Genomic DNA, 9,044 nt, shown 5'->3' with positions numbered 1-9,044 from the left:
AAAATAAAGCAATTGGAATATAAAAATTTTACTTACATTTTGGTGTATAGTATATTGCCCAGTATAAACATGTCATTGTCTGTATGAAATTTTAGTTTGTTCTGACTTTGCTAGTGCTTTTTATGTAGTCTGTTGTAAAACTAGGCAAATATCTAGACCTCTGTGGACCCTCAGGGGCACATGTATCCCTGGTTGAGAATCACAGAATATTAGGGTTGGAAAAGACCTTAGGAGGTCTAGTCCAATCCCCTGCTCAAAGCAGGACCAACACCCACTAAATCAACCCAGCCAGGGCTTTGTCAAGACATGGGAAAGGGGAAAATGTTCCCTTAGAGCCATTACATCTTGAAAAACTAACCCAGTATTATATTTACTATAAATTGACAATAAATCTCTTTATAAAAACACTTACTCTGAAATGCCACTTCTGTTTTAATTTCCACATGCTATAGGTCCAACTTTTTAAAGTTGGAACATGAGGTGTAGCCCTTAACTACTTCACTGGTGGGGCACAGTGCCTCAATAGTTGCACAAGACCTCAATGTGGTCAACTTATGTCACCTTTTATGTGATTGAATTCAGTAGCACACCATATATTCACAATGTATTTTTATAACATTCCATGATTAGCAAATCTTAAGGGCATAGGAGACAAGGTCTTGCAGACTAGCACATCTTACACTTTGAAAAATAATATATTTTTTTAATTCACGAATTTCAGAGAAACCAATACTTCTCCTTTGCGTCCCAAAATATTTGAACAATTATAATTTCTCTGGCCCTATGGTTTGGGAACATATTTAACTGGTTTATGGGGGAAAACCGTCTGAATATACAGATGCAAAATCTAAGTGCAATATTGTAGAAGTAAAGGAGTTTACATTGCTTTCTTTGAAAATAATGAGGAATAGAAAAAAACTCGCTCTTTTGGTGTACAATATACAGTACATTATAATTTAAGGTTTTTTCCATCTTTGTACCTTCTGTATATTGTTTACAATAGAGATTATGGTTAAATATTTTAGATTGGATTTTGTCTTGATCTTGGGCCCTTAAATTATTTCCTTATGCAAGAAATATAGTGTATCTACATAGGTTTGTGTGTGTGCATGTGCGCACAAACCTAACCTATGCAAACCCAAAGTAAAGTGGAGGAGCAGCGGCCAGTTACGTTCTATATTTTTCAAGGTGAAGTGAGGAGTTACCAAGGCTGCATTGCCACCTCCTACGCAACAGCAAGTATTAATTACTTTTAATTCTAGTTCTAAATAAAAACATAACATAATGTATCCACTTGGAGGCAATACAAGAAAACCAATTGAACCAAACATCTTGAAATAATGCAACAGTCCTTTAAAATAGTGAGCAGGAGCCTTGTTTTTCCTTATAAATACTGTAGCAAAAGAATCAATATTAGCTGCTAGTAAATTAGCCAGCTCTCCTAGAGCTGAGAATGAGGGATGTCTAGCATCTAGGACTGGAAAATCCTAGCTGTCAGTAATGTTAATATATATTAAACCCTATCGAAGCAACAAACAAAACCACCCCACTCTTGTAGAGTGTATTAGAATTCTTTCTAAAAGAAACAAACCTCCATCGCACTCAAGCATATGCCTTTTTATTTCCCAAAAAGCAGCTTTAGTTTAAGGCCAGGCTGTGGTGATGGAGGGTTTCCAGAAGAACAAAGCTCTTGTACGCTACAAAAATTGTAAGTGCAGAATTTTTGTCTGTTTTATTTGTGTTGGGAGGGGAGTATGCATGTCAGTTTCACACAAGTAAGATCACTTTTTGTCCCTGCTTTTTAGTAAATGCACTTTAATGTAAGATGTGTGGATTTATATTTATATTTTATGCTTTTATAGTCAACTGTTGCAAATGTAGTGAATAAATATTTATCCTGGTGTCAATGTTATGGTGTCAGAAAATAAGCTATGGAAAACTAGCTACCTTGAGTGAGGAGTTTCTTTGATACTCAGGTTTACAACTTGTGGGGCCTGCTGGCTGTTCATTTGCTGCTGGATACTGCCTATAGCATCATAGGAATAGAATGCTTGTCTTCATCTGCACTTAACCACTAGGTAACAACGTTTTATTTTGGAAATGGGGACCTCAGCACAGTGGTCCAGATCTTTGTCACCTTCCAATTTAATGACAGAATGCACGTTAGATGGGACTACACCTTAAGACCATTTGGAACCTGGAGCTAGTATAGAATATGGCAATTCTTTCAGAGTAGCTGGTCCCTTAAAGGAAACTGGACTCGGTTCTCCTGTTCCACTCTAGGTACTCCATATCTGGGCCAATTAAAAGAGCGGGACAGCAGCTGGAAGCTGTAAGAGGCCTGGAGAGTCAGTCAGGAGACCACAAACTGACTCAGAGGAGAAAGAACAGGAGATCAGAGTGATCACAGAGAGAAGATGGTTCCTGGGAAAGGGCAGCAAAGCAAGAGAGCCACGGTGGGGGGACTAAAGACAGGTGGAGCCGCAGGAGATGCCTGCGGGCTCCAGGCTGGAGACCTGGAGCCAAGGGCGGGAGAAGGTTGAAGGCAGGGGGAGCAGCATGGGCCTTACTTGCTGGCATGTCCTTGGTGGTGAGCTGTGCCCGAGAGGAATAATAAGAGGTGCCTAGCAGATAGGCTGCATGAGTTCCTGTTGGGAAGAGCAGCATTGTATTCCAGAAGGAAGGGCTAAGGGCAGCAGTCTTGGCAGAGGGATAGAGGTGGACTGAGTAAGAGCCCAGGCATGGTGGAAGACACTGGCATTTGGTACATTCTCTGTTGATGGACTAGAAAAGACTACATGCACTGGGAGGAGATTTGATTGTGTTGTGGAACTTTTGGTTATGGACTCTTGCAATCTTTCATTATGTTGATAAACTTGAGGACATGCTGGCATAGAGACCTTTAGATTATCCAAAAGGGAAACTGAGGTAAGGGGCCATTTGCAGGGCTGTCCTGAAGCTACATGGGAGCACCCAGGAGGAGGCCACACTTTTTCACAGTGCTTTCTGTAGAGAGCATGTTACGCTTGTAAGCTGTAGTCCGCATTGGCTTCCAGTTCGTTTCCAGGTGATGTTTTAAGGAACTGCCTTTGACCTATGAGGCCCAAAGTGTTTTGACTGTTTGGCTGCCATAGGGACCTGTTGCTATCCTCATATGATACTCTGATGATTGCAATCAGATGGATTGATCAAACAAACATCCTCTAGATTTAAATGGGAGGGGATAGTACTGGAGATTCCCAGTTGAGGAAGCCTCAGTTCTGAAAACTACTTATCCCTCCTGCTCCAAAGGAGTCCAGATTCACTGGGCTTCAGGGCATGTTCCAAAGCCTCTCTGTTCTCACAAGCTTTTCCTGTGAGGAAATTGGGATAGCAGGAGAGGGAAAGTGTTTTACTTTTGGTAGATTGAGGCATTGTGTCTTTGGCTGAGGTTCTGTGCTGTGTCTCAAAGGGGGGTAGCTCAAGGAGAGGAGGGCAAAGGGGTTTTAAAGCTACTTTTGTGCCTTCCTAATCATGGGTTCTGCAAGGGCCACATCATCTTCTGGTGTAACTTAAGCCACTGTGAGGACAGGCTGCTTTAAGTTACAGTACCCTCCCCAAGGCTGCCTACAGCTTGCAGTGCAAGAAAGAATGACTGCAATGGTGTGAGTTACAGCCCAACAACATCCCCACCACCCCATCCTCTGCCCTCAGGTCCACTCTAGCATGCATCCTATGCCCAGGGTCATCAGGAAGCAGCAAAAAAAAAAAAAAAAAAAAGGTACACAGAGGCCAGACTGAGCAGGGGTGTTAGAAGCAAATTCTCTATGTGGATATGGCCTATAATTAAGTTTGTATATATCTTTAAGTGAACGTGTACTTCTGTATAGATAGTGACTGACTAGTTTTTCCAGACCGCATCATTAGGTGGCTGCTGAAACACATTAAAATGTGTTCACCAAGAGATTATAATAATACAGTCTGGACCAAGATTTTATATCCTGATTTGCTGCAACTCTGAATAAGTTTCCCAAACCTGAAGAAGAGCTCTGTGTAGTGTGAAAGCTTGTGTGTCTCCAGCAGAAGTTGGTCCAGTAGAATATATTACCTCACCCACCTTATCTCAGGTCACAAAACGTAACTATAAATGGGGAATCATCATCATCATCAAGCCTGTGTGTTTCTAGTGGGCTTCCACAGAGATCCATTCTCGGCCTTATGCTATTTCATATTTTTATCAGTGACTTGGATGAAAACTTTGATAACATTTGAAGATAACACAAAAATGGGAGAGTGTTAACTAATGAGGAGGACATATCACTGATGCAGTGAGCTGGATCACTTGGTAAGCTGGGCGCAGGTAGACACTGTTTTTCATACAGCCAAATGTATACATATAAAAGCAAAGAATGTAGGCCATGCTTATAGGAAAGGGGATCTCTGTCCTGGGAAGGAGACACACTGAAAAAGATTGGAAAATTTTGATGGATAAGCAGCTGAACAGGAGCACCTAGTGTGACACAGGCTAATGCAATCTTTAGATGTATAAATGGGGAATCTCAAGTAGGAATAGGGAGGTTATATTACCTCTGTATTTGGCACTGGAATGTTGATAAATTGGAGCTGGTTCAGAGAGAAGCCACAAGATTGACTAAAAGATTGGAAAACATGCCTTATGAAAGGCTCATGCTCAAAGAGATCACTCAATTTAGCTTTTTAAAGCAAAGGTTTAAGTGTGATTTGATCCCGATTTATATGTGCCTATATGGGGAACAAAATTTTAATCTTGGGCTTTCAATCTAACAGAGAAAAGATATATAAGAAGATCCAACAAGGCATAAGTTGAAGCTAGACAAATTCTGACTAGAAATAAAGTGCAATATTTTAACAGTGAGGGTAATGAGAAAAATTTAGGGAAAAAACCAACTTACCCATAGTCACATACTCCTGGCTCCTGGTCTTGTTGCCCTGCTGCCTACTGCATCATCTTTCCTTACCAACATGTCAGTTGGATACCTCACCTTTACCCCCAGAGCCCTGCCAGGGGTGGTGGTGGGGTAAGAATTGGGCATATTTGTTGCTGTTCTGCTTCCCCTCTTCTCTGTTTGCAATCTCTGAGTTGGATGGGAAGCTGCTGCCCTTGAAACGCTCCTCAGAAAGCCAAAAGAAAACGTTGGGTTTAGTGGTTTTGAGAAAACCTTGAAGCCAACAAACAAGTTTACTTTACAAAAGATTTTTAAATCATATGGAAAACTCCTCTGCAAAGGGAGCCCTGGACTCTGCCATCAGCACAGTTTTGGAGGCAGAGAATTCTGGAAGGGTTTTTTCCCCGAAGGGTGTCCTAAGCCTAGGCTCAGAGAACAGACCTGGACAGTATGGAACACCTACTTATGGACAGTAGGAACACCACATTGTGAAGCCTAACAGCTGGGCACAGAGAAGTAAAGTACATGGATGGAGATATTACAGCTGTAAAGTCTATACTGGAGATTATAGGTAGAAGGTTCTCCTTGTACAGTGTGAGCACAGAAATTACCATACGAGTTCAGACCATCTGTCTAGTTCAGCTTGTCTAAAAGTGACCAGTGCTAACATTCTTCAGAGGATGGTATAGGTCCATGGGGAATTTCTTCCTAACCCTGACAGTTAGTTGTTAACGTATGTCACACAGCAGGATGACAAAATTAGTCTAAGGATACAGTTACATTAGAGAGTTTACAGGGGCACTCCTGCACTGATGCAGCTATGTAAGCTCTCTAATGTAGCTGCTCTATGCCAATGGGAGAGAGCTCTCCTGTTGATATAGTGCTGTCCACACCAATACTTATGTTGTTGTAAATTATGTTGCTCAGAGGAGTGATTTATTTACCCCACTTCTACCCCCAAGCAACATAAGTTATGCCAACATAGCCTAAGTGTGTGTCCACACTATATAGCTTATCTATGATATATGAAAGCACATGTAACATTTAAAATCTTTCATAAAGCTGCATGCATAGAAGGGGCAATGAAAAGTGTGCATGCAACTTAACACTAACAGGGCCTAACTTGAGTACTTAACTGTGCATCTTTAGGCAACAGTCCTGCTTTGGCATCTGCTAGTGGTGTCCATGGGACTGTACAGAACTAGGGTCTGCACTAATGGATGCTGATAGAAGCTGAAGCCTTTTAATGTTCTCTTAATACAAGGCTGTGGTATGGATATGGAGCAAGAACTCATTCAGTATTACACAGTGATTGTAATTCCAGTGATTATTTGTTACTACTTTTGTAAAAATAGAAATTGAAATTTTACTGGTTAATTTAATAATGGGCATACTATGTTTCCTAGCAGCAAAACACTCTGGAGCCTTCATATCAATTTGTCTAAATCCGTAAATTCTGGAACCTAATTTCTGTTGTAGGACTAAGTTCTTGTTGAGTTATGCTTCCCTCAAATTAGGTTAAATCTAGATTTTTGTTTATATTGATTAGCTTGCTATATCGCTGAACACTATTAAAATTAGATAGCTGTCAATGTTTTCTGTTTTCCCACAGATAATTTAGTATTGAATGAGTGTGAAGCAGATAGGTGCAGTGCAGATGGCAAAGGAAGGATCTGTTATAAAGCTAAGGGACAGTTTTTAAAAAAAAAAATTGTGAAAAGTTCAAGCTCTGTTGCTCAGTCAAAATAATTTTGAATTCTCTAAATCTCAGCTAAAGTTTAAAAATTTTTATTAAACGTGGGAGAAACAAGTTCTTAGAATCACCTTATTTTTACTAGCAAAATTCTTGTATTGGAGAGGTGGCATAACAAGAAAAATCTAGTTTTGTTTAAAACATTTAATGTGATATGACATTTATTTGCTATATACGACTAATACAACCATCTATTTAAAGTTTTGTTCAGTCAGGAAGAGATTATGATGCCCACCAGTTTGATATTTTCAAAACAGTAGTAGCAATCAGTATTGGAAAAGTTATTTGATATCTAAATTTTATACTGGGCTTTTCCCACAGAGGGCTGCTGAACATGGAATGCATAGCTTGAAGCAACTGTGTGCTGATGAAACCAGAAAACTGGAATTCTACAGTTTTGTCAGCCTACAGCCATGCAATAACAGCCATATGATTTTTGTTTTAAATGGGTGGTGACAGTTTACTACTTTCCCTATGCCAATTTAAAATTCACTGTCCCATAGTGAGAGTCCAGGTGCACCAATGTAACTACATAAAAGTGTTAACATATTGAGAAAGAGAGGAAGTGAAGTTTAAAGAGAGATGTGCTCACCTCTTCTGCAAACACTACATACATACATGAAAAGACAACCAAAGCCTTGTCTACACCATACGGTTTTATTGATAAAAGTCCACTTTTTGTTGACAAAAAAGTGGAAGTTACATGGGCAGGGGGAGTATTTCATTGTGTAACTCCTCTGCTATGCAGCCATAATAAAATCACCTTAACAAGAGGTGGGGGGGTTATGTTGGTGTACTTAGGACAACACAGTGTCTGTGTAAACAGTGCATTCCTTACATAGGCTGTTAGTTGTCACTCTTTTCAATTCCACAGCAAGCCATGAAAAGGACAGGAAAGCTGGGTGGCTAGAGCCAGTCCCTGCCCCCATAGCCCAAGTATTTAACATGGCCAAATGTTAGAAACAGGAAATTCATAGTTAAGGTTGAATTTCTTAAACAAGTCTCTTACCTACTGTACATTCTGCCACAAAAGTGATGGTCTTGACAAAATTAGAAAATCATTGTTAGCCTGCCTCATCAAAGTTTAATTATTTTAAGTGACCCCAACTATTAGACTGTCTTAGCATATAATGGTGCTATCACTGTACAGCCTTCTTTACATTACATTAATATGCAATGAACAATAATATTTACAAACTCCCAAATGAACAAATCCCTATTAAATACAATCACTACCCATTCACAGCCCAATCCTGCCAGGCCCTTCTCATAGGACGTACGGTACTTAGGATTGTATAACACATGCTTCAATGCCACATGCAGCCAATTCTTCATGTGTCTCCATCTGTTTCATGAAGCCCACATGATGATGTGACAGCTATTGCAATGCCATGCAGTATCTTTGGGGGCCACTATTAAATTTATGAAGGTTTTGTTCTACTCCATGAACAAGATTTCATAGAATATTAGGGTTGGAAGAGACCTCAGGCAGTCATCTAGTCCAACCCCCTGCTCAAAGCAGGACTAACACCCAGTAAATCATCCTAGCCAGGGCTTTGTCAAGCCGGGCATTAAAAAACCTCTGCGGATGGAGATTCCACCACCTCCCTAGGTAGCCCATTCCAGTCCTTCACCACCCTCCTAGTGACATAGCATTTCCTGATATCCAACCTAGGCCTCCCCCACTGCACCGTGAGACCATTGCTCCTTGTTCAGTCATCTGCCACCGCTGAGAACAGCCTAGCTCCATCCTCTTTAGAACCCCCCCCCCTTCAGGTAGTTGAAGGCTGTGATCAAATCTCCCCTCACTCTTCTCTTCTGTAGACTAAATAACCCCAGTTCCCTCAGCCTCTCTTCATAAGTCATGTGCCCAATCCCCCTAAAAATTTTCATTGCCCTCTGCTAGACTCTCCCTAATTTGTCCACATCCCTTCTATAGTGGGGGGGACCAAAACTGGACACAATACTCCAGGGGTGGCCTTACCAGTGCCCAATAGAGGGGACTAATCACGTCCCTCGAGCTGCTGGCAATGCTCCTACTAATACAGCCCGCCTAATATGCTGTTGGCCTTCTTGGCTACCAGGGCACACTGCTGACTCATATCCAGCTTCTTGTCCATGGTAATCCCCAGGTCCTTTTCTGCAGAACTGCTGCTTAGCTAGTCGGTCCCCAGCCTGCAGTGGTGAATGGGATTCTTCCTAAGTGCAGGACTCTGCATTTGTCCTTGTTGAACCTCATCTGACTTCTTTTAGCCCAATTCTCCAATTTGTCTAGATCACTCTGGACCCTATCCCTACCCTCCAGCGTATCTACCTCTCCCCCCATCTTCATGTCATCTGCAAACTTGCTGAGGGTGCAATTCATCCCATCATCCAGATCATTAATA

This window comes from Natator depressus, chromosome 14 (assembly GCF_965152275.1).
Source record: "Natator depressus isolate rNatDep1 chromosome 14, rNatDep2.hap1, whole genome shotgun sequence".
NCBI classification, from domain to species: Eukaryota; Metazoa; Chordata; order Testudines; family Cheloniidae; genus Natator; species Natator depressus.
Note: the sequence above shows the minus strand (reverse complement) of the source record.